Here is a 24,997-nt window from a genome sequence, read left to right as displayed (position 1 = left end):
GATTGCCCAGATCTAAAATCAGGTATTCAGATTTCTACATGGGACCCAGAAAAGCGGCTTTTTCACATTGTACGTACTGAGTTATATGTGCACAGGACAATCTTGCACAGCATGTGGAAGCACTGTAAAGCCATTTCTGTAAAGAATTCAGTTACCATTGTACCCATAATCTCAATATGTCCGTGAACAGTCCCAAAATGGACTCAACTCCTGTTCGATAACCTGAGCCTTCATATTTAAATTGACTCCACATTCTTGAGTGCTGTCAGAGTGATGAGATTTACCTGAAACAGAAAACATTCTGAGCCAGGACCAGAAGGAGGTGGAAATCATCTTGATTCACCTCTAAAGACATTAAGTCTCCAATCATAAATGACAATTTGTATATTCAGCTTTAGTAATTTTTCAGCTGGGCATCAAACTAAAGAAAAGGAGGGCTATCATGGTCTCAAGAACTGATGTTGCAATGGATTTAGGATTAGACCCTGTTATTCCTGATCTTGTGGTCAATTTTTGCAGTGCAGTGTGATGCTTTTGCATCAATTTAGGTGGCATAGCAGTTGAATATTAGGTCAAAATTAAGACAATGAATGGGATGGGATGGAGCTGAAAGGACAGAACTGGTGCAGGGGCCTTGTCAGATGGGCAGGCTGGAGATGCAGACTGTACTGTGTCTTGGAGTTTGATGGGATAGAAATGATACCTGGATAGTGCACCTGAATTAATTTGGCATGTAGAATAAACTGCCATAGAATTTCTGTGGGGCTGAGATTTTATGGGGCCCTACCAGTTCTTGAAAATAATCAGTGACTCTGACTGCAGCCCACACGCTCACAGCCCCCTGCAGCAGAGAGTCTCTGCTCTCCAAAAACTAAATTTTTTGCAGAGTTAAGTCATGGTTTCTCAACCCTTGATGTCATCACTGCTGAGTGAGAGCAGATACACAATCACCACAACGAAACATATACTCAGCAAAACTTATTTTGGATCCTTGGGGCAAGTAATTCCTCTGCTGCCATCATTCTGCCAGGGGGAGGCAGTCCCTCTGCTTGCAGGTAAAAATGAGCCAATGAAAGCGTAATTTATAAAGGGTAAATTTTCACTATTAATGTATCACTGATATAATTCATGATATAATTGGTTTACTCTGTTGTTTTATTTTAGTCAGGCCAGACTATCCTGGTTTTTTCAACCTGCTTTTTAATGCAGCAGAAGGCATATTGAACATGCAATGCCATGGCTATTTCCATAGCAACAGACTCTTCTAGATCTTGATTAGGATTTCTTGGCAGTGCTGTTTTCTCAATGTCTGGTTTTTGAAGGAGAAAGCTTTAGTCAAGCACAAATCTTTAAAGAAGACACACCAAAAAAACAACTGGGAAAGGATATATTTATTTTCTAGAAAAGCCCATCAGAATTTAGTATCATGTTTTTCCATAGGATTTTGAACCCACAATAACTGTCAGATAAGATATATGCTAAATATAACACATGCTATGGGGCCTCAGAAGATGAGTAAAAATATCACCATGGGAAAACCCTTGTGTCTTCATATTTAATCCACATATTTTGCCCCACATAGTCATATTACAATGCTTCCTTTCTTTCTGTACGACAGATTTTTGACCATGTGCAGGTTCCTCTTTTGAGTCAAATGTATTTTCACCATGGTTGCCTGGCCTTTAACCAGGGACCAAAGGGAGATTATATGCTTCTGAAGTCACTTAACAAGCACTCAGTTGTGTTTTTTTCCTTTCCCCCTAATACATTCTTACTTTTCTGAGCCTTTCAGCTTCCATGTATTTAGTTCACTGAAAGTACAGTTCCCAGAGCAGGAAAGGAAAGGAAAGAATATATACTTGTTATGCAGTCAAAAAATTTGGGACTAAAGGTGCTAATGAACTGACATGATCTCTTTAATACTATGTAAATGTTTCAGAAGCTTTCTAATTAATCTGAATCAATCCTAAGAAATAACAGAAGAATAACAAAGTCCCAGTGCACTTCCTGCAAACAGTAGCATAAAGGCCAGCAATGATTTAATTCGGTTATCTTATATAAGCAAAAAAATTTTATTTATCCTAGCTGGTAAATTAATATGAGCATGGTGATCCTCCAGTCTCCAATCAGTTCTGTACTGGCAGAGCAGAGTTGTGTGGCTGGATTAGTTATAAAACACCAATTTTGACCCCTTCACCAGGCTGAACAGGTTAACTTCATGGAAAGTCCCTGTTTTATCAGACTGATCATTGGTGAAAATGTTCAAGCCTACCATAGATGGACAAGACATACAGAGATGTATCTCCCTGACATACCCCAGCAGGACAGCAACTACCATGGGATCCATGACTGCACTGTAAGACATTGGTCACTGTACTGCTTTTTCAATTCCTTTCTTATGTTTGTATTTAAATAATTATTGTAAAATGTGGGAAAGTACATTTGATGTCCAACACTTTCTCTGACAAGTTTGGTAGCAGTGGCCAGACTACAGTCACAGGCAGCCCAGGCCTCTGCCCTGCACAGTGCCCAGCACCTGGAGAGCAGTAAAAGCACAGGACAAGCTTGCAATGAGGCCTCCTGGCTCTGCCATTTCAGACTCCAAAAATTTACACCTCAGATGCTTCTTAAGAAAGAAATGACTTTATATTTAATTTTTGTCAATGTATTTTTCTGCATGGATGTTGTCTCATTAGTCCCACAGAAACAACATTTACAAGTTACAATTCTGCAGCAAGGAGGAACAGTTTTACTGTATAACATGGGGGAAAAAAGCCTCATTTGTTTTGCTTCTTCTGAAGTCCATGTACTCTTTCCTCACTATTATCATCACCTTGTCCAGGTCACTCATGCATTTATAGAGTACCCTTTTAATTTTTTGTTAAGCAAAGGCATCCTAGTGTAATTAATCAGTGCTTTAATGGAAGCTGCACTGTATTAATAACCATCCTATTTCCCTTCCTCCGGACTTCTTCCTGGTCCAGTATGTTCCCTGTGGGCTGAAATCTGAGGACCAGAACCACATAAACAAGTCAAATTCAAACACAACGTGCATTTCCACAGAGGCCAAATCATGTTCTCTATTCCTTAACTCCTCATATCTTATAGCCCAAGTTTTTGCTCAAGTCAGTTCAAATGAGTTTCATCGTGCTTTACATTTATCTGCATTCAACCTCATTTCCTATTTTTTTTGCACAGTATTTCATCATTTGCAGGTTCTTCTCCTGTTCTTAACCATCAGCCCTTGTCTTTTTCTTCCTGAATGACTTTGTGCCATCAACAGACCATGTCCTCTCCCTGCTCACCCTTTTTCCAGATTGTCTATGATTATATTGCACCACTCAGACCACACGGGCAACATTTACTGTTAAAACTGACCATTTATTGTTACCTCCTTCTTGACACCTTTAAACCAATGACCTTGTTCAGTGTAGGGTCATCTCTCTTCCTCCCTGACAGCTGAACTACTTGACAAGCCCATTTAAATAAGGGACCTTGTCAAATAACTTTTGGATATCTAAATACATGAGCCCATGTATGTTGATATCTACTATTGATGCTGGCTGGAAATCATCCAACCTAGGCAAGTTGTTGCAGTTTGGTTTGGCCATATTTGCTCCATAACTTTTCTCACTGACCCTCCATTATTTTTTTCCACACGTATTTGTAACAAGATGTCACTAGTACAGTTGGATGGCTTGTAACTAGGACTTGGAGCACTGAAGGTAAAACAATGAGCATTATCAGGGCTCTTATTTCACATCCTCCTTATTTTTATAAGTAATTCTAACACTTGTGCTTGCATGTGCAGTATACAGTTTCTAACACACATCTGTTCATTGCTAGCAACTGGATATGTTATTTAAATAATATGGTAACTGTCATGTTGAAAAAAAGAAAGAAGTGTCACCTTTACAGACACTCCACCTACAGACACCCTTACAGACATCCCTACAGCCTTCAAATACCCCTGCCTGCCCACAGCCCTGCACAGCTGAACAGCCAGCACGTTTTAATAAGGGAGGAAGGAAAACACAGACTGAAAAGGCAAAGCTGCCAGTCAAATCACCTTCCAAGCTGTTATGCTTTCTTGAAATGGTGTTGCACTCACACAGTCTAGGGAGATTTTTAAATTGCTATTTCTCACAATACCATCACTCTGGGTGTGGATACCTGAGAGCACAAGGAGGGTCAAACTGTGCTGATGATGGAGAAATGTGGGCTGTCCACCCACAGCTGGGGAGAGATGTGACCCAGTGTTGGAAGCCGAAAAGTAGTCACTTTATTTTCTTCTATTTTTAATGATGAAAACAATTCTATGTCATATGTAGTAATTGAAACTACAATATTGTTTTGGTCTTCTGTCAACACACCATTCCCTCAGAAAATCTGTATTTTACAAAAACAGGACACAGTGTCATGTGCCTAGTTGTATTGGGTTGCTCTCCAGTGAACTCCCTTTATTGCTGTATTATGACAACTTGGTGTGCTGGTTTTGCTGGGATAGAGTTAAGTTTCTTGACAGTGGCTGGCATGGAGCTGCATTTTAGAATTGTGCTGAACACAGTGTTGATAATATAGAGATGCTTTTGTTATTGCTGACCTTACACAGAGTCAAGGACTTTTCTGCTTTTCTTCCTGCCACACTGGTAAGGGGCCTTGGGGGTGCATGGGAAGATGGTAGAGACACAGCCAGGACAGGGGATTCCAACTGACCAAAGGGATATTCCGAACCATATAACACTCAGTATATGAAGTGGGGAGAAAAGGGGGAAGGGAGAGATGATTGGAGTGATGGCATTTGTCTTTCCAAGTCACCTTTATGTGTGATGGAGCACTGCTCTCCTGGAGAGGCTCAACACCTGCCTGTCCATGGGAAGCAGTGTTTTAATTCCCTGTTTTGCTTTCCTTGCAAGCTTATCTTTTGCTTTCTGTAATAAACTGTATTTATCTCAACCCTTGTGTTTAATAGCTTTTACTCTTCTAATTCTCTCCCAGTCCCATTGTGGGGGAGAAAGCAAATGGCTGTGGGGTTAAACCACAACACCTGGATAGGACCACACATCCTCTTTATGCTTAATGATCCCATGTATTTAACTGTTTTTTCTTTCGAAGTGCTAGTGGAGACATTTGCTCTCCAAGAGTTTGGTTTAGATTTGCTGAGTTGCTGAACATCACAACCATAAATTACACATGAACATTTCTCCAAAATAATTCAGATACCTCAGCTAAATGCTGTCACTGTTATTACAGAACCTTTTATACTCATAGAGCCTTAGCAGATTTATTACTAAGTTTTCTTCCCTCAAATCTCCTCAGTTTGCTGTAAGTGACAGATATAAAACCAGAAGACTGACCCTTCACAAATGCCAAGCAAATATAAAACAATTGAAGTGCCTTTTGCAAACATATCAGTCACTCATCTCCCAAGGTTGCAAGTTTTTGATCTGAGTCATTGCTACCTTTCCTACTCCTTGTTCTCTGTGTCCTTTGTCAGGTTCAGGATTGTGTCAAGCCTCAAGGGATAATGCTGCTGCTTGCCCTAGTCCTCCAAAAATCATCTGCTTCCCTTCCAAAGGAAAAAGACTGTTAGTCTTTTGTATGGTTATCCTGCTTCCCTCAGAAGTTGTCCTGGTACAGTCCTATATACCTTCACTAGGCAATAGTGAACGAAGAGGAGGAGGTTTTTTACATTTTGCTTGGTAACCTCAGACCCCAGGCACTTGCCTTGGTGTCTAGTTTTCAGAGCAGTCTCTTCAATTATACGAACTTACTTTCTACTAAACTAAAATATCAGCAAACTATGTCCAGCCTTTGGTTTTATAGGATACCCCAATTCAGCAAAATGTTCACACCACCTTTAGGTCTGAAACTGGTCCCCTTCAGTCTGGTGCAAACATAGTTGATGGAACACATTTTGTAATAAAACATGGCACAAATCTGTTTGTTCGGTGTGATGTTTGACTTTTGGATTCTGATATTTCAGATGACATTGATTACTCTGCATCCAGCAATTTAGTATCAATCTTTCTGAAATTGTGGGATCTCCATAGATAAAGATCTTGATGCTTTAATTTATTAGACTGACATTTTGTTCTGCTATTAAACAAAAAGAAAAGGAAGAGTTGAATGCCAGTGTTCATCAGAATAGATATTTCTGATTCAGCCACTGACTATCTGGAGCATAAATATAGTTGTTTCATGTAGGCCCAAGATGTATTGCTTTTAGCTTTGCATTTAGGGAACAGATCATTCAATTCCCATTGCATTTACTTTTACCATAGGGAAAAACTTAATGTAACTTATGAATAAAATCATTATAATCGTGATTATTGAGAAAAATGAAAATAAAGTTTGCCAGGAATTGAGCAATTTCTTTTCCTTGGCTTCATATTCTATTTACTGAATAATAATGTCATTTGGAAAACAAATGAAGATTAAGATTAGCCTTGCTAAAGAGATGACAAGAACTGCTATTAGGCAACATTTTCTCTCAACTTGTTAATGTTCCATATGTTTCAGCATTTCTAGTGTTGATGATGTAAATATTTCTATTTTTACATAACTGACTTAAACCATATGTCCTAGAGATTCAGAGAGACATGTGTCTCTCATTTAGATAGCCAGATCCTGCTATAACATCAAGACTAAGTCCAAGTCCGTATCAAAGTGTCACACTGTTGGCCATGAGAACCATAAGATGTGATTTTTCCTGCTTCTTGAAGACCCAGAGCTGATTATTATCTCCTGGTCTTCTCCTGGTCTGGGGCATTTCTGTACCATGACAGTGGGTATGAGTCCACATCACCACTGTGCTTGACCATGAGACTGCAGTTTAAGCAAACCATCACTACCTACCACACAGTGTAACCTGAGAGCCTGCAGAGTGTCTCCCATTTGGGTGAAACAGCAGACTCTGGGCTCTGCAAGCACACCTCAGGTGCTTTGGTCAGCCCTGGGTGTTTGGAGGCTGCCCAAAGTGGCCCTCAGCTGTGGGCAGCATGTAAACCTGGGCCTCAGCACTGACTGCTTTGCTCATCAGCTGTGCTGCTGTCATGCCACTCTTCCTGCCAACAAAGACAGCTGTTATCCACTCATTCCTCATGTCAGGAAGGTGATGCCAGATGAGTAATTGACAGGTATGTTTGGGCTGTGGCTGGTAACTTATGGGTGTCATGGGACTGACATCAGACTATTGCAAGGGCACGAGAGGCTGCTGTGCTCACTGTTGCATATTGCAAAGTAGAAAAATCCCTCCCACCATTAATATCTGAGCTATCCAGTCTCAATACCTGCAATAGCTGAAGGAAGCAGGGCAAATATTTCAAAAAGAAACCCAGGACTTTTTTCCATTTTTAAGTGGTGGCAGCAAGGACACTTCCTCTGCAGCTATTTGTTCCATGGCTTATTACTGTCCCTACTTAAAAAAGGTTTCATTTCAAATCTGTTCAGTTTGCTGAGCCTCAACTGCTCACTTTTGCTTTCCTGTAGCAGCCAGGTAGTCCTGGATTACTACAGGGCTATCTTGTTGAGGCTGCCTGACCCATGTCCATCCACTGCCCCATCCAACTCCTCTCTATGGCCCCCAGCCATATTTGCATGGCTCATACACAGCCCATCACTGCAGTGCTGGCCTTTGCTGTCCCTGTCATGTGCAACACATGAAGTTTTTGAGGAGAAAGGAAGTAGTCTGAGGATTAAGCTCAGTGTGTTGTCTCTGCCAGTGACTAGATGATTTCTCATCTGGTTCACCAGTGGGGCATCCTTGAGGCATTGCCTGTTTAGATGTTGAGAGCAAAGTAATGTTTGTAGTTGAGAAACTGGTGTTCTAGGTGCTGTCACCAAGCTCTGAGACAGGGGTATAGACACAGACCCATCTCTTGTGGTGACTGCCTGTGTGAGGAGCTGCTCCTTGATGTGAATGATCCCTCTGGACTTGAGCATCAGCGCCCACATGTATTTCTAATGTAAAGCAAAGGTCACCTGTGTATTTCAGAAGTAAAAAAAAAAAAAACAAAACACATAAAAAGTTGGACAATTGTGTGTCATACAGGTCTAAGAAATGTGTCTTATTTGGCATTTTCTCCCATAAGGTGGCCTTTGGATGAGGTGTGTATGGAGAGAGTGTCTGTCTTAATCCCACTTTTTGAAAAAACTTGCATCCAAATAAGGTAAAATTTAATAATCTCACCCAAGACAATTGTTTAGATTCTAATAAAACATGTAAACATAATAAAGATCAAAATTCTCTTGTCAATAAAGAATTTGAATCTCTAAAAGTTCACACTAAACCAGAGGGAATGTGACAAAGACAGTTCAGTTGAGCAGGATGCCATGACTGTGGCTTTGCAGTGGAAGTCTGGTGAAAAAACAAACTACTGTTCTGCTGTTCCTCTGCATCCTCCTGTACACACAATAATGTCAATTACCTAAAGGGCTTGCAAGGCTTTCACTGCTTGTGTGCCCTCGTTTTAGTTCTGCAGGCACATCTGGCAGGGTCACACTTCACTAGCACTAAGTGGGAGCACACAAATGGGTGAGAAACAAATGGAGGAATATTTTTAGCCAATATGATACTGCATCAGTCATGTTAAGACAGTTTTAAAGTCATAGCTACTGTCATTTTAATTAGAAAATGAATACCATTATTAGTATCTAACAGAAAATTGTAAATAGTCCATCACCAGGAATATACTATGCCTATTGAATTTGTATAATATCACTGAAATAGGCTGTAATTCTGAACAGTTTTAACAAGACACAGTCCCATTTTTTGGAATATATTTATATTTCAAGAGGTTTTCTAATCCTTTGTGTGTGTTTGGGAGAATGTGGGATATTTTACTTTCTTTTGTTCATTTGTGTGTTGCAAAAGAAGAAATGCATTCGTCTTTTTGCAATCAGAATGATGTCAAAAGCTGGATAAGGGCTTGGTGAAACCACGTGGTATATACCCCAACTTCTTTAGCTCTTTTCTTGTCCTAGCACAGAGTGAAAACTTTACAAAGCACAAAGCTCATGGGTCTCCACATCCAGTAGCTGCAGCTTAATTTTCACGGACTGCAGACTATAGTTGAGCAATGAGGCTCTTCCATGCAGATAAGCTGCTCCCCAAATTCAGCATAATGGTAGTGCCACTTAGCTGCTAGCAAGGCTGAAGCTGCACAGTGTCACTGGGATCAATGAATTGACTGTTTATGAATGGTTGCACTTTAGTAAATGGTAAAGAAGTAATTTAAGGACAAGTTTGCCAGGGAAATCCATCAGAATTTTATTGTGATGATGTCTGGCTTTGGGGAAGCGGCATAGTTAAATCACCAGACAGATCCTGACTGACTGTAAATTCAAAGTGGTGGAGTGCAACCCATAGCAACTAGTCCATCAGTCCTTATTTTCCTTAGCTTTCACAGCTTTAACTGAAGTACCTATTTCTTTACTAAAAAGAACAGTGTATGAAAGTAACTACTGCTACTAGTAACGTATAATTGACACTTTTTATGTTTAAAGTGTTTGCAGAGATTAATTAATCTCCAGAATTTCCATCATCCATAACCAAAGTAATTTAAAGTGTTTTCTAGATTCCCAAGGCAGAACTTATATGTATTCAGCAAAAATTAAAGGTTTGCAAGCAGTTCAGATGGATTTTCAGAGAGAACTATATTAAGTAGAATGATTCCCCCACACACAGAGGTTCCATTTTGGCCTTATGAACTGTCTGCTCTTAGCAACTTTCAGGACCCATAAAGACAAGGTAAGTTGGGCTGCTGCGAGGCTGTCCACAGCCATGGCCCTGCTGCCTGCTCTGCCTGTGCCAAGCCCTGGCATCCTGCATGGCAACTGGTGGCACTGAGGAAGGAAGATATGAGGACTGGCAGAAAAGAAATTACTTTCAAAAGAGCTGTGATATATTTTCCAAAAGCTTTTACTACCCTCTTTCACATACCACCAGCAGCAGAGAAAATGCATTAATGATCTTTCACTGTTTCTCTTTGCTCATTCCCAAACCCAGCCATACTTTACCCTAGTTCAGTTGCTTCTGCAATGCCTTTACAGCTCCTCTCCCTGTACCATGGTTGTCAGCTATGCTGTATTTTATTCTGTACACCCTCTGTGTGTGTTTTAGCAAGACAGAGAAATTGCATACCACAAACAGATCTTGTTTGGAAAGAAAAAGGACACAGGGAGGGCAGCAGCAGGAAGAGAGCTCAGAAAAAGGTCAGAGTAGAAATTGCATTTTGGTGTAGGTACAGAGTCCTCTGGTCATATACCAGAGCAAAGAGGGAAGTGAGACATGGATCACACAATTGCATCTTACCTTTTTGGTAGAATTACACATTTCTAATGTAATACACAGTGAAGAAAGAAAGGGCTTTTTGCACAGGATGGAGTCAATCAGTTCCAGTGCTCCTGAATTGCTCAGCTGTATCCCACAGCAGTTTCAAATATAGAGGTCCAAGGAGGGCTTCACATGAGCAATTCACATCTAGGGAGGGTACCAGCACTGGGCTGGAGCATTCCACTGTCCAAGAAAGGAGAAAGGGCAGCCACTACACTGCCCAGGAGGGTTGCCAGAGAGGCTGAAACATGAGATAATTCTGGAACATTTTCCAAAAATTTCGAGGTATTTCAAATCAAACCAATGCAGCTGCCCTGTGTAGTGGCTGTGATATTTTGACTGCAAGCAGCTATCACTCCTGCATGGCTAGAAACCAAGGGAAGGACCTTTTCACTCAACAGTGTATCTATTTAACATCAAAATCAAAGAGATGAAATTTCTGCAGTGTGAAGCCAGTTCAAGCAGGTAGAGGAGGGGACCCCTTGTACCAGTGCTACTGAACTGAACATGAGACAGCTGATGCCCTGGATACACCTTCACTAAGTGATTGGTCCTCTACCATTACCACTAGAGATCCTGAAAACCTCACACCTGCTTTGCTGCAGAATGTTCCCTTTGCTTCAGAGCAAAACCATCTTGTTTGGGCACACATGAGAATAAAGAGGAGTCTTGTGAGGGAGCAGGAGCATGGAGCAGCTGAGGGGGAGGTGTGACACTTGCTGGGTTGTTAGGAGAGTGGACATGCAGTGGAGATGGGCAAGGTTTGGTGCCATCCTCTGTATGGATCCAAGGCTATAATAAGTCTCAGGAGAAGGCTCTTTAAAGTATTTATCACTGGGGAAAGAGCGATAGCAGGAAGCCCACTTCTTGCAATTTCAGGGGGTTTTTAGTAAACATTAATGTTTCCTCCCACCCATACAAAAACAGAGTGAAAATAATGCTCTCACGTGCTGAGCCATACACCATTTTCAGTCATTTGCTTTTTGTCTAAGTGATTCTTCAAGTATTTTAAAGAGCAAGGAGGACAAAAGCACTTTCACAAAGGTAATTACCTAACACACCTGCAGCAGAAGAGGCCCTCATATCAGATTACTCTAAAAAGAAAAAGAATCCAATGTCAAACAATGAATTATAAATCTATTATTTGGGATCACTCTATGACAATAAATCAGTGGCTGTATCCCTCAGTTCCATTTTAAGCCTCTGTAAACTTCTTGGTACCCCTTAATTGGTTTGAATCTCTTATTGATTTTTACAGTTTGCAGGGGTCATAAGGTCACAGAGAAGCTGTATCTCTTCTCTGCTACTCTATGTTGCCACCCACCATGTAACAAGCCTCCTGCTGCCTTTTAAAATCCTAACTTGCTCTCTTTCAGTATTTGAAACAAAGAACCACAAATCATCATTAAGCTTGTAAGAAGCTCATTGTCTGTAAAATGCTAGAATTTTTAAATCATTTTGAGTGTAGTAAAATACTGCAGAACCTTATTACAAGGATTTTAGCATGATTGAGTTTGCTTACATATTTCAATATTTATGTCCGGAAGAGAGACAAAGAAAAGGGGGGAAAGACAGACAAAGGGAAAAAAAAAGGAACAAATATTCAGAACTCAGTGGCCTGAATTACTACTCACAGTAGATATAGGATGGTGTAACTCCCCTTTCATCTTTGCCATCACCTGCATGGGTTGCTAATAGACATTATGAGGATCTCTAAACTATGAAAGTGCTAATAGATGCCATTCTAATGCTGTCCATCATAACAAATTATAATAATTTACAACATGTCCACACAGAGGTAGGAACAAAGCAGAAATTAGTAATTGAAATAGTGCAGTAGCAATTAAAACACTTGTGGTTAGCAGCTGCTTCTAAATTGCTTGAAATGGGTATTTATATAAACAAGGGCTTTCCTTTACCAAAAGGAGCTTGTGTGTTGAGCAGGGTTTGCTGTTCCCTTTTCTGGTTTCTGGGCTTCTAGCAGCAAATGGAAAAGTTTAGCTGTGTGATCATATTTACTTCTTCCTCCTGTGAAGAGCTGCTTTAGGGCATTTGTATGACTGGCTGTCACCTATTAACAAAGCAATAAAATTACACTGAGTAATAAACCACATTCTTAAATTGGAATCCAAACACAGACATTTAGTTTCTCATACACTTTTTGAAAATTCTTCCTTAGGTATTTTGAGACTCAGTCTGAGACTGTATTCTAAATAAATCTGTTTGGTCTTCAGACCTTCAAGGTAATTCCCACCTGAGGGACAGGATTTGTCTAAACTACCCTTCTATGGAATTGCTTTCTGTTCCTGAGGATATGCAGAGGAATAGCCTTGCCACCTAAGGACATGCCACTGGCAGGTTTTCTTTTCTGATTGACCTAGTTATTTTCCAAACATAAACGAGACAAAATAAATAGGGATAAGGTATTATTTTAATCCACTTACTTATGTTTCTATATATTATTAACCTACTGAATTTCTCTTTGGTCGCAGAACCAGTACTTTAAAGAGATATTTCAGTAGCAAGAGGCAAAGGTGTGGAGGGGCTTGGGTCAGGGCTGGCTGTGGTGCAGAGCATGGAGAGATGGGGGAGAAAGTGGGAAGGAGAAAGGTGATACTGGTTGTGAAGGAAGGTTTATTTCAGTACTTAGGTACCAGTGGGAGGGTGTGATGGCAGGGCAGGTGTAATTGAGAGGCATGGCAGGGACACATCTGTGCTCTGTACAGAACAGGGTAGGCAGAGAAGGTTGCTACAGGGTCCTCATATATAATATAATTAAGGGAGTTTCTGTGCTTCATGTTTCTGTGCTTCGTGTCTTCTCATAGAGAATCTATTTCCAAGATGGTTTAAGAACAAGGTAAAAAGTGAGCAAAGAGGCTTGCTGACTTGTTTGTGCCTCTAATGGGTGCAATAAGCTGGAGATAAAAAGATGTTTCTAGGAAAAGCAAAAAGACTAGTGTTAGAGAACATCCTAGTTTACTTTATTTTATAAGGTCATCCCCCTCCTTTTACCCTCTCTGTATAGCAAGTGTTCTCATAACATGTCCTAGGAAAGCTTTTCTAGTGTACTGTTACAGACTGAGAGACAAATATCACCCAGAAACACCTTGACAAAAGGCTACTTTCAGTATCTGCTGACAATATGATGCACTAACAATCTATCTTCACCTTTTTTTTTCTGTAAGGAAATTCTCTATATGAGGCAAAAAAAGCTTTGTAAGAGAGAGAGAAGAAATAAGAGAGAAAAGATATTTTATTTCCATGATTTGAATACTGTCAAATTATCAGATAAAAAATGTGGAACAGTAATACATTAGAAATGTTTTTGTTACCTTTTATAGACTAGTGACTGTGACCTGATGCCTATCAGTGAGCATCTGGAGGCAATTAAGATTGCTCAGAGCACAGGTTCATTTTATTTAGGAAATAAAGATACTTAGTTAAAATGTCAGGCAATACAATTAGTGAGAAATTAAAACCGGACAATAGCAACTTAGTAAGAATCACATGATGGTTTGGGTTGGAAAGGACTTCATAGATTGTCTAGTTCCAACCCCCTGCCACGAATAGAGACACCTTCCACTAGACCAGGTTGTCAAGCCCCATCCAACCTGGCCTTGAACACTTCCAGTGACAGGACATCCACAGTTTCTCTGGGCAACGTGATCTGGTGTTTCACCACTGTCAGAGTACAGAATTTCTTTTTCAAACCTAATTTAAACCCACCCTCTTCTATTTTAAAGTGATTCCCCTTAGTATTAGATTTCCTTTAGTCCTATCACTACGTGCCCTTGTAAAAGGTGTCTCTCCAGCTTTACCCTCTGCAGCTGCCCCATTTTCTGTTGTAGGAACAATCCTTGTTCATTCCCCACAGTTTATGACCAAAGGAATCAACTGTGCTGGTATGAAAATTTTCTTTATTTTGTTTTGGTTTGGGTTTTTTCCTTTTTTTTTTCTTTTTACTATTAAGTGATATAACACTCTAATGTGATAAAGTGTCAAAGTCATTATTCTGCTCTTTTTCATTTGTCTTATATCCTTCTGTTTTTTATCATTGATTAATGATTCCCATATACTTTTGCCTTTGACTTCTATTTTCACCATTTTTCATATTTTATGATTCTATGCAGATGTGTGTGATAAAGACTTAGCAATGTCAGTATCATTCTATGTCTATTTCTTTCCCAAAGATTGCTTTGTTTGGCTGAATCTCTTTTAACCCCTTTCACAGACGGGGTATTCAGACTGTCTCTCGCTGATGCCCTGCTTCATGTTGGTATATGTTTTGTTGTGTGGCCAAAAAAGTCTAAAATCTAACGTTTGGGTTTTTGGGGAATTGTTTGCTTTGCTGGTAGGATATGTCTAAACCAGGAGGTGAAGTGATGTCCCAGAGAAGCTGATACAGCATTAAGGTTTTGAAAATTTCAGTGAAAGAGAGTTCTAAATAACTGGTTTTCTTTATCACAGAGTGCCCAAATCCTGCTAACCTACTGGTGCTTATGGCTTCCTCAGATAGTGTTAGGGAGGCTGACTGGGCATCTCTGAAACCTCACAGTTGACAGGTACCTGTACGTCAGCCACTGGTAACTGATGGCAGCTGCTTTTCTAACTAACTTTACTCACTGCATCTTCCAACCCCACATTTTTAATTTGTCCATTCCCTTCCTTTTCTGGATGGCAGCTAAAATTTTCTTCTTCTCAGTAATGGTTTTCTCTGTTGTGTCACTTTCCCATTTCATATCTTCACAATAATAAGAGCTTTCACTGTGCCTGCTGTGCTGGTGTTACCTGCCATCTAGCAAAACCTACATCACCAGGTGACACAAACTTGTTTTAAGAATCAGCCAAACCGGGGAACAGAACATCATTTCCAGCACCTTCACAATTTGTATTGTCTGGGTTTGTTCCCAAAAAATATTAAAGAAATTAAATTTCCATAGGGTTGGAGTAAGGGCCCTTTTACAGACTGAAAGCTGAATAAGGAGGAAGAAGCAAGTGGTATTATTTAACAATCACTTTTTAAGATCAGGAGAAGCCAGCAGTGTGGACCAGTTCTGGGACTGGTCTTGTTCAATGTCTTCATCAATCACAGTGAAACCTCTGAGTCTGCAGATGGACAAAGCTTATGGATAGTGATACACAATCCATGCCAGATGCTGGTGAATGAACTGGCAGGACCAGTACAGGAAGGAGAACTTTGGACTTCAGGTGCCCTAAAGTCCTTGTCTCAATGTGTGGCAGCAAGCAAGACAGACAACAAAACATTGCCTAACAATAGCAACACTACTGAAAAATAGATGGAGAGTTGGTGCTACATGTTTCTTGTGTTTGCACACCCACATCTCCAGTGAGTCTCGTGTGCACATCTCAGGAGAGACACGTGGAAGGGGCAGGGGCAGCCCAGGGGGCAGAGAGGTGGGAGACCTGCCCTACAAGGAGAGGTAAGAACACCACCACTCTGTGAGTGGGGCACTGGAGGAGAGTTCAGCCGTCTACTCTGTCCTCATAAGGCAATTGTAATTCACCCACTGAGGAGGTGCTCAACATTTACAAGATTGTGAAGTTCACAGAAAAAATTAATGCAGATGTGTTATTCACAAAATCCCCTGATCCAAGTACTATGATAGAATCATAGAATATCCTGAGTTGGAAGGCACCCACGAGGACTGCAGGGCTTCATGACACAAGCAGGAGGTGAGTTTAAAGCAGACAAGAGCACGCACTTCCTTACACAGCAGGTAGCAACCAGTTGAATGAACCTGTTGCCATGGGAGGTTTCAGAGGCAAACAGAGTCAGTAGGTTCAGTAGAACTTACATGGAACAAGTCCACAAGGAGATCTTAAGAGGTTTAGTCTGGGATAGTCTTTCTAAAATCCCTAATCCAGCAGTCATGGACGCTGGGAATGTGTAGGAGGATGGAACACAAAATGAAGCCAGGCTTCTGTGTGTACTCCCCAGACAGCAGCTCCAGCTGATAGTGAGAGAGAGCTGGTTATCTGGCTGTGACCCAGCAGGGCACATCTGGCCAATACATGCATGTCTCTGACACAGCAGGGCAGCTGCAGACATTACAGCACCCAGGTCCTTCCTCTCCATCCAGCAGCAATTCCAACTCCTTCATTGCTCCATGTCAGACACAGTGGGCCGAGCCTGCTTGTAGAGCAAGACAAAATGTAGCTTATCTTGCATGCAATCTGCGTGCACTAATATATCCTGGCAAACTGAAGATAGAGGCTTGGATCTGTCTGATCTGAATTTCTGTTACCTGGAGAGTTAGGACAGCAATTTTTTTTCCCCACACACAGCCAGGTCTTGTCTGGCACATGCAGAACATGGTCACATCTAACAGACTTCTGGATTCAACCTAATTCTTACTGAGCAACCTCTGTATCTCCCCACTGTACTCCCCCACGCCTCAAGCTATTGTTCAATAACTTACATAATGAAGAGTTAGCAGTAAACAAATTTCCCATGAGGCTAATGTTTCAGTTCCTGTGAGACTGAGATGTCACTGATTCTGTTCAACAAAAGAAAGAAATTAAATAATGAAATATTTTATACGATCTTTATCACTTTAAAGCAATGGGAACATTAAAGAATAGGAAAGTAAATCTCAAGGTCAAAAGCTCTGTTGTCATCATACAGTCAATGCTATTTTCATCCACAGCATGCCTGGTAAGAGTTTACTTCATGTGATGCTGCAGGAGTGACGTAGATGTTCTTCATACCCTTGAAAATCCTCCTCTGCACTGTGAGGAAGAGGGTCAGGTACCTTACTGGATGGATGGAATCAGGAACCACAGCAGAGTTAGGATGTGTTTCAGGGAGCAGAGACAGATTTGACATCGGGGCGATGTGCCAAAGTTCTTCAGAGGCCACACTGGAAGAACGATAAAAGATTTCTTACTCTTGTTTAGTAGTCTGGGGAAAGATTCTGAGGGGCTTTTCTAAGGGAAAAGAAATGAACTCCCATAACAAAGCCCATGAGTTTAGTGTTCAAAAACCTATGGCTTCAGGAAGGAAGATCTCAATTCTAATTTAATTCACAGATGGTCCAGATTTTCTCTTATGTCTCAAAACACACACTTTAAAACCTGCCAACAAAAACTTATGTCAGAACAGAAAACCCAAATGTGAATTGAACGTATCTGACATGGAAGTAAACTGGCACAGGCAAGGAAGACTGCTGTGTCTGCCAGGTCCATGCAGAAGGAAGCAGTGCACAACATCTCATCAGAGGACAGAAACCTTGAATCTTGTATGCAATGACCCCAGGCGTCAGTTGTGGTCCTTGGAAATACCTGTTCATCATGCCACAATAGACAGCTGTGATATATAGCTGCCACTGTAGTTTTTTCCCAAATGCCAAATGAGGAAATCTTGCGATTCATGGGAGTCTGGGAAATAATTGCTTCTGTCTGTGAGGCCGACTGGACTGACTGTAACTTGTTTGCTTCCCAGTTTCTGTCATTGCAGCTGAATGTCAGAAAGGGAGATGCAAAATGCAAGATTGAGCAGTGCCCTAAAAATAAAATAAAATAAACAAAACCAAAAACAAATTCCAAAAAAACAAACAAAACCCCCACCCACCCACACAAAATACAAAATCATTGCCAGAGCTTCTGCTTAAAGCCAGGCAGGCTGCCAGTTCCTACAGAAAAGAAGATTAAGAGATGAGAGAATTACCAAGTTCAAAGGTAGAATGCAACTGCAAAACACTGAGCCCAATTCACGGCCTGTGGGTAAGCCCTGTGTGAAAACTGGGGAGTCAACCAGCTTCTAGAAGAGACTTCAAGTATTTGACTGTATAAAACTAACAGAGGTTCTGTCTAAATGTTTCCATGGTTGTTCCAGGGTACTGCAATAACTGTTTCCAGGCTTAGGGGCAGTATGAAATACCCTGCGTGTTTCCTTCCAAGGAAAACAGACCTTCATAACAGAAGTGATATCACCTTCAAAGTATTGAACAACTTACTCTGCCTAAAGTTGCCCCCCAAAATGTATTTTTAATTAGTATTTCTAACTTTTATCTGGATCAACTATCGCACTTCCATTCTGTAAGAAAGTCAGTGTTTTCACTCATGCCATTTCACTTGCCTTTTTTGCCCCTTCTTCCTCCCTACAATGTCCAAAGTCATAATCTCTTTGTTGTTCATATTCTCCTTCCTGAGCAGGCATCCTCACCAGGTTTGAACTTGTCCTCCCTGATGCCAGGTATCTCCCTGGTGCAGTACAGATTACCTGGACTGTGTCATGTGTCTGTAGCACATTCAGTAACTGTCCTGATGGCAGAGACAGTCCATGTGGAGGAGGTGTTTGCACTCCCCACTGGATGTGGTCCCTGCTGAACTGGGGTGGAGGATCTGATTTGCCTGGATTTTGAGGAGATGTGGACCTACCAGAGGAGGTCATACTTGGAAATTAAAGTCTAATGATCACCCTCTCAGCACCAGTAAGAACCCCAGTAGGCAACACATGAAGAGGGGCAAGGCTTTAAGATGGACCACAGGATGACCACAGAGGAGGATGTAAGTGCTGGGACCAGCATGTTCTGCCCTAGATATAATGTGCTGAATTCTCTTCAGCTGAATTCTTTCAAAGAACTTTAGTTGATGTTTCTTTGTTTGAAGGCAATTTTCCTTGGACAAAATGACCTAAGTTTTTGGAAGGAGAGAACACTCAACAGTGTAAAGAGAAAAGCTTCCAGAAGCCAGGATATCTTAAAATTGCGAATGCCATGACAAGATATTCTCAGAGAAGCAAGAAGATTATTCCACAGTCCATACATTAACTTTGTTCTTTGTGATCTACCATGTCTTACACCCTTGGTCAACAGTGTGGGCTGTTGCTGCAGGCTGTATTTGCTGTGGGGTCTGTCTGTCCACGAAGTACAGAGTGGCAAGTTGAGAAACCAATGGCACACATAAATGCAGATTCAACCTTTTTTTTTCTTCTAAAGAGTATTTTGTATAATAACATGAAGCACTTCACAGCCAACACCTCAACCTCAGATGTCCATCTGTATTAAAGCAGGTGACCTCCATAGACACAGCCTCAGACACAGCTCATGTCCAAGGCTCAGCACATCCACTGCCCTTTGTACTGCACCAGACATATATGACTTGATGGCAAGGAGTTTCTTCTGGCCTGGCATGACAAGAACCGTAGTCACATGCCCCACTGTAATTAATATGAAGGAGCTGGGAACACATCAGAAAACAAGAGTACTATGAATAGACTGTCCTGGGGAAAGGGCAATTCCGCATGAGGAGGGGACAGGAAAGTGCCAGTCTCCAATTCTGTGAGCATATAATGACTGGCTGTAACTCAGGACATTTGTACTTCCCCCCCCCCCCCCCCCAACAAACATTACCCTGAAAAAAAATCCAAATTGACTTAAAATGGTGGTTTGTTTGGTTTGGGTTTTTTCTTCATTCTTGCAGTGGTATCAGAACAACATCCATTTATTTACATAATTATTATTTTAATATCTGATTTTTAAATTGAGCAGTAGAAATAATTCACCTCTGCAGTTATCTGTGAATCATCCCATCATGGCATTTCCAATAATCTGTCTGTTTCTAGTCTGTTCTTACCATCCCTTTCCTCCCAATGAGAAAAAGACACTATTTTCCTTTCTTGTTCTTTCAGTAGAGAATGATAGAAAGTACAAAAATATTAGTACATATTTCTGTGATTATACATGTGCCCAAAATGTTTTCTTGACAGTGTCTGAAGCCCTCAGCAACAGTCACTATACACAGCAAAATGGCACACACAGTGCATAACTACAATAGTTTGAAAGGGTATTTTTGCATTATATTCAAACTTCAAAATGATGCAGTCATTTCACTGTATCACTGGCATTGTTAGATTTTTCTTTGTCTCTTTTCCTAAGTAAGAGAAAGCCAAGTAATAACACACTGTGACATGAAGCAAAAATATTTGTTTAATTGGTTTAAGAAATGTTGTGAAGAATTCTTCAAATAAAAATCACAGTGTAAGAGTTTACAAAAACAAGCCACCTTATATGGTCAATGTATTAATGGTATTATTGATTTCTGTAGAAATTATTTCTAGTAGAAGTTTTATGTTCATCTTTCTTGTTCTACTAATTAATTCAATACCCAACTGTTATTGAATTGGTTCTCTAGTGATTATTTCCTTCTTTGTAGGGTTTATGAGATGTGCTTGATGATCTGATAAGATTTTTTAATTCACATTAGGCTAACTGTGAAATGAAGGAATATTGCTGAATGAGCCAGCAAAGTACTTAATCATGAACTCAGCTTTAAACAATTCTTAAATGTCATTAACATTTGAATTGACTATGCATTGATGATCATAGGTAAAACATAATGCACCAGGACACTTAGTGAAATTATATGGAATACATACACATATATATATTTATATACATACATACATGTATATTTGTAGGAGGGTTGGGGTAAATAATTACTTGAAGACTTGCATTTTAGTAGATTTACTCCAAAGATGGGGTGAAGAAACAAGTTCAGCAATTGTATTCCTTTGTTGAGGGTTCTTGTGCATCCTATCTTGTCACTAAAAGTACAGAGATAAAATACCAGAAGATGTACCTCAAACACCATTGAATATTCCCTTCTGAACCCACTGGCAGCATGGGATAAATGACAGCCTGTGTGACAATCACAAGACAGCACAGGCAATGGCTTCCTTCTCACATGGAACAAGGGGTGTCACTAGAAGAGACCCTTCTAATATTATAGATCTCCACTTACTGGAGCTTCCTGGAATTATCTCTGACCTGTCCAGCCTGCTTTCCTGCAGCAGCTTTTAAGGAACAGTACACAAATCTTTGTTACTGTTAATCACCTTTGGCTGGCCAAGAGACTGCAGACCTCACAGCATTCATCCATGACTCTGTCTCTGCCAGGTTTGTCTACTGCACTGCAACTGTTCTAAGTTGTTTGCTGAGCAGTGCTACTGATGGAGGGAATGTCAAATGCATTCTTGAATCATTACCTCAAATAGGTACGTTGTTTCTTTTTTTTTCTGTGATATAACATGTATGCTTATACTGCCAAGAACAGTTAAGTCCCCTTCTATATAGAAAAGCGATGTAGTGACACTTGGTATTGCATGATTTCTGTGATATCTCTGGCTTTCAGTGCTAACAACTGCATAGAATAACAAACAAACAAATACCTATGTAGATGAGCAGGGGATTGCACACACTGCATTATTTTATAGACAAAAAAGCTTATGTGTAGCTAATATGCTTTACAGTAAAAATGTTTGCTGGTACCAGTGCGTGGGAAAGTACACACAGTGTACTTGGAAGCTTAGAAGTGAGTCACTTCATTTAGCAGCGGAAATAAGCACCCAGAAACTGTGACTACTAAGCTGCTCTGCTTTTCATTTATTTGCAAATATTCTTCCAGGCAGGCCTAGAAAAGATGTGAAGTTGTACAAATGAGGTGTGCAAATAAGAGAGGCATAAAAAAGGTATAACATGGTTCTATCAGGATCTTTCCATATTCCCACATCTGCAGAATTTGGCTACTTTTCAGAACTCTGCTTTCCAGCAGGGCTTGATCTCCTAACCTTTGAAAGCCGCAGAACTGCCAAGGTCAGACGCTGACCCCAAACTGGCAGAAATGGGGCCATTCCCCGATGTTCCATGCTCCCAGCTCCCACCTCACTCTCACTCACAGGCTGGTGCAGGCAGCAGGGGTCATGGGGAGGTGTGAGCAGCCGGGGAGCTGTGCCTGTACAGCTTTTTCAACCTTCCACCTTTGCAAGGGCATTGAACCCCAGCAGCAGCACTGATTTCTGAGCTATTTGCTGGGATTGCCCCCTGCTGGGCCAGGGCTCCTGCCGCAGAGCTGCAGGCACCAAGGAGGCGAAATCATTGCTGACCCCTGCTCACTGCTGGCCATCACCTCCTTCGCTTGAAAACTGATTTCTAATGGCACCAGTGGTTCCTGAAGCAGGAATGCTTTTCTCTGTAGGAAAGGCTTTTTAGGTCTTGGCTCTTCTTTCTTCCACTTACTGGGAAAAGCGCAGAGGGTTTGATAAGGAAAACCCAGGCACTCTGCAGCCTGCCATGCCCCTTGAGAAGCATAGAATCATTAAGGTTGGAAAATACCGCCAAGATTACTGAGTCCAATCTTTGCCGGAACACCACCGTGCCAACTAAACCAAAGCACTAAGTGCCACATCCCATGGTTTCTTGAACGCTTCGAGGGATGATCACTCCATCTCCCTGGGCATTTCATTCCAGTGCTTAACCACCCCTTCAGTGAAAAAATTTTTCCTGATGTCCCTGGCACAGCTTGAGATTGTATCCTTTTGTCCTGTCTTTAATTACCTGGGAGAAGAGACCAACGCCCAGCTTGCTACAGCGTCCTTTCAGGTAGTTGTAGAGAATGATAAGGTACCTGAGCCTCCTCTTCAGACTTAACAACCCAGGCTCCCTCAGCCATTCCCCATATGACTTACTCTCTAGACCCTTCATCAGCTTCACTGCCCTTCTCTGGACATGCTCCAGCACCCCAATGTCTTTCTTGAAGTGAGGGCCCCAGAACTGGACACAGTACTCAAGCTGTAGCCTCACCAGTGCTGAACACAGAGGGACAATCACTTCCCTAGTCCTGCTGGCCACAGTGTTTTGAAATCTGGGAAGCCATCAGCCTTCTTGGCCCCCTGGGGAGACCTCCAACTGAGCATGAACAGTCTCGTTCATTTCATTTAGATGTTGCAAGCTGAAATTGCAATCATGTCTCCTCATGGATCTGGAAATCCTACTGATTCAGTAGATGTCTTCTAGAGGCCAGATGACACTGCAGACCTGTCAGTGCACTTCACACCAAGCAGACCTCATCTGGAAACTCTGGCTTACATGCATGAATGGGCAGCATAGATGTTTAAAATACTTCCTTGGTTATTGTGTATTAACGTGTACTTGTGGAAGGGCCCAAGAGAAAGGGCAGCAGGGCGGAAGGCTGCTCGTCATCCTAATGGCTACTCTCCTGGTCTGAGGAAAACCTGTAGAGGAAAGGAGACTGTGCCATGGCTTGGGCCACACAGCCAGCCAGGGGTATCAAGGTGTTTCTCAAACGTAGAGCAATGGCTAAGGAGAATGCAATAGCCCTGAAAGGAAGTCAAATATTGAGAAAAGTAGAATTTAGCCACAAAAGGGTTTGTGCAGAAAACATCTATATTTTCATATGCAGATATAATTTGGAAAACTAAATCTCTTGCTCATCGGAGAATTATTATTTTTTTCATAAGCAATACTTTAAAAGAAGTGTTGATGAGTTTGCAAAGTTGCTTAGAGTCATAGAGATTTGATTTCAGAAAGGGGTTTGAGTGGATGGAAGCAAGAGCTTAGCTGGGCACTTAGGGAAAGGACAGAGCTGGCAGACCTCCTGGACTTCTTCCTTTGTGTCCTAACACTTCAGCAAGTAATTACAAGCTAAATATGATAGGAATCAAGAGACACATCAGTCCCTTAAATGTAATCTTTCATTCTTGTGCCAAATTCTGTATTTTGGTATAGTCTCTCTTCATTAGTTACTTTGTGTGAGACTTGCTGGACAAGGTCCATTGGAATTTAATCCCAGAGTGGAGAAATTACAATCCAGTGACAGAGATGCTGTGTGTGCTGTATGCAGACTTCTTACTGATGTACTTAGCTTGATTTTTCAAGCTTGAAAACCTGCGTACTTGAAAAATGTGTTAACAACTCACATTTATCTTGGTTCATAAAAAAGAAGGCAGAACTAATAGAGAAAATCCCCTTCTTTAAAGGAAGAGAGACATTTATGGAAGGTTTAGATTAGTTCAGTAGATATTTAATGTAGGCAGAAAAGATGATTCAGTGCTCAGGGAGTGAGATAAAAGCTTTTCTGGTTCCTCTTCCATACAAAGATACGTTAGCAGTGGTCAGAACTTTGACAACTTATTAATTCACTGATGAAAGCTTATACTTGGCTTTTCTGTGCTTTGGTGTCATAAAGAGCCTTGGCTTTCTCGAAGCACTCAGTGGTTCTCTATTGCTCTGGAGTATTGCTTTGGAGTATTGCTTTGGAGTATTGCTCTCTATTGCTTTGGAGTATTTGTTCACTATGGTTCACTATGTATGATTTTTTCCTGAACAGAAGGTACTGCTTTGGTTCATGCCATCCAGAATTACAAACCACTTCCTATGCACCCACAGTATATGTACAGATGCACACATTTAAATACGAAGTTTGGTTTAAAAACCCTGTATTATTATGCTTGGAATATTAAAACAAATAATACTTGTGATCCTGCCTGCAGAGATATCATAATGTACACACTAACGCTGGTAAACCCCCAAGTTTAGTTTGCTAGCTGGTTAGCTGGGGGGATGTGGGAATGGAGACCACACGTACATGGCTTTAGCCTATGGAGATGAGAGGCTGTTCTATATTTTTATTGAATGTCCATTGGTATCCTGGCCACTCATTGACTGGTGACTCTTTAACACAGCAATTAAAATCAAATTTTTAAAAATTTGGTAAAAGTCACTGGACTGAAACCAGTTATTCCATCAGCCAACAATCCAACAGCACTGTAAAGGGGGAATACTGAGCATACCAGGTCTATAAAAGGGAGGACACTGAGCATGTTAGGTACTAACACTGGGT

The 24,997-nt window shown here is 41.0% G+C and overlaps 1 protein-coding gene across 3 annotated transcripts in view; it reads left to right on the top strand.

The window, feature by feature from the left end:
- The window catches only part of MYO3A (myosin IIIA), a 170,406-nt gene that overhangs the window by 14,612 nt on the left and 130,797 nt on the right, over positions 1–24,997 (top strand). The window contains exon 1 of one of the 3 annotated variants that reach the window (XM_071560617.1): positions 21,280–21,353. The exons of 1 other annotated variant lie outside the window; for it this stretch is intronic. The gene's annotated coding sequence lies outside the window, so the exon portion shown is untranslated. Of the gene's footprint in view, positions 1–21,279; positions 21,354–24,997 lie in introns of those variants that run through there. One more of the 3 variants, XM_071560612.1, reaches the window with a different exon arrangement.

Source organism: Pithys albifrons, chromosome 7, assembly GCF_047495875.1.
Source record: "Pithys albifrons albifrons isolate INPA30051 chromosome 7, PitAlb_v1, whole genome shotgun sequence".
Taxonomy (NCBI): domain Eukaryota; kingdom Metazoa; phylum Chordata; class Aves; order Passeriformes; family Thamnophilidae; genus Pithys; species Pithys albifrons.
This window is presented reverse-complemented; position numbering and strand designations above follow the sequence as displayed.